Source organism: Biomphalaria glabrata, chromosome 3, assembly GCF_947242115.1.
Source record: "Biomphalaria glabrata chromosome 3, xgBioGlab47.1, whole genome shotgun sequence".
NCBI lineage: Eukaryota > Metazoa > Mollusca > Gastropoda > Planorbidae > Biomphalaria > Biomphalaria glabrata.
This window is the reverse complement of record NC_074713.1, coordinates 44,978,510-44,980,203: the sequence shown is the minus strand read 5'-3', so window position 1 is coordinate 44,980,203 and position 1,694 is coordinate 44,978,510. Positions and strand designations below refer to the sequence as shown.

At 35.1% G+C, this 1,694-nt stretch overlaps 1 protein-coding gene across 1 annotated transcript in view; it reads left to right on the top strand.

Annotated features, from left to right (window-relative positions):
- Positions 1 to 1,694, top strand: part of LOC106075988 (vesicle transport through interaction with t-SNAREs homolog 1B-like) — an 89,989-nt gene that overhangs the window by 76,616 nt on the left and 11,679 nt on the right. The window lies entirely within an intron of this gene.

Genomic DNA, 1,694 nt, shown 5'->3' with positions numbered 1-1,694 from the left:
GGACTGAGTTCAAAGTAATAATTTCTGTCTTTTTTACAATATCTCTATTCAAGTCAAAACTTCATGGAACCTGTAGGGTGGAGGTGGAACCTGGACACGGATATAAAAAAGGCTTTAACGATTTTCATAGAAATTTAACAGTTGATGTATGTCGTTGAGGAAAGAATTGCCAGCTCGTTGGCCACGCTGAAAAAACTCTAGTTTAACTGTTATAATTTTTTCAAAGTAATAAAAGAAATACCTTTTAATTTGGCTAGAGAACTAGGTCTAGATTCAGTTTCAGCATCGGTTTTGAAAAAACTAGCGTTCTTGAAATTTCCGAATGTAAGCGATTGTTGATAAAAAAGTTATAACTTAAACTTATGTTTACGAAAATTTCGCGACATCGTTCTGTAAGTCTAGATCTAAAGGACTATCATTGGTATGTTATAAAGTGCAGTAGATCTATACATTCGTGGGCAATGTGGGGGAGGGTAAAATGTTCCATTGTTTTTTGAATCTAACATTCATTAGTTATTAAGAGAAAAAACAATCGCTCTATACGTTGTAGAATGGAAGTATTGTGTAAATGATGTAGTATTTTAATTTGTATTTTCTTGTTTTCAAGTTAACGATTTCACCAAACAATAAGATGAAGCGGCCTTAGGCAAGAGAAAAAAAAAGAAGGCTGCCCTATCAGCTAGCCCTAAAACAGATGCATACACAAGCACGAACTGTGGCAAAAATCTGCAGCTCCAGAATTGGTTTGATTAGTCACACCAGGTCCTGCCCCGTCCCATGACGAAACCAAAACCAGTGACTCATCTGACCATATATATATATATATATATATATATATAAGATAATCAGATTTAAAAAAAAGAAAATCAATTTACTAATTAATTTGTATAGCCTTGTAGACGCCAAATATGTTGAACAATGCATAAGAGAAGTCGATAGAATCCAAAGTATAACGAAAGAAAGGAGGAGCGGTGGCTGAACCGGGTGTCTCGGGTTCAAATCCTGGTGAGGACTGGGATTTTTAATTTCAGGATGTTTGGGCGCCTCTGAGTCCACCAGCTTTAATGGGTTCCTGACATTAGTTGGTAAAGGCGGTTGGTCATTGTGCTGGCTACATGACACATTCGTGAACCGTAGAAACCGTAGGCCACAGAAACAGACGGCCTTTAATTCATCTGCCCTATAGACCACAAGGTCTGAAAGGGGAACTTTACTTTACTTTTAACTATAGATGTCTTTGTAGGTTCACTTGTCAATTTTCTGGATTTATTCACCCTATAAGCGTAATCCTTCAGTTGCGTTGCTATAGTGATTAAAATGCACTCAGATACATACAATGTTTTCTCTAGTGTTTAGGCCTATGTTAAAACTGAATTAATGTTTTCTCTAGTGTTTAGGCCTATGTTAAAACTGAATTAATGTTGTTATTTTTGAAATATAGGGTTTCACTATTGAAACATTGAGTCACCGTTTGTAAATTAAATTTATGTTATTTAGCGGCAGTTAATTTTAAGAGTTTGTTGGTCTTTTTAAAAACTATAATGCTTTTTTGTCTGACAATATTTAAATAGAAATTTTACTCTAAGTTCAGGATAGAGTTCTGGATCCTTTTCATTTCCTGTAACAGCAAATAAAGTACCTTACACTAGTTACATAAGTACTTAACACTAGTCACATAAGTACCTTACACTGGC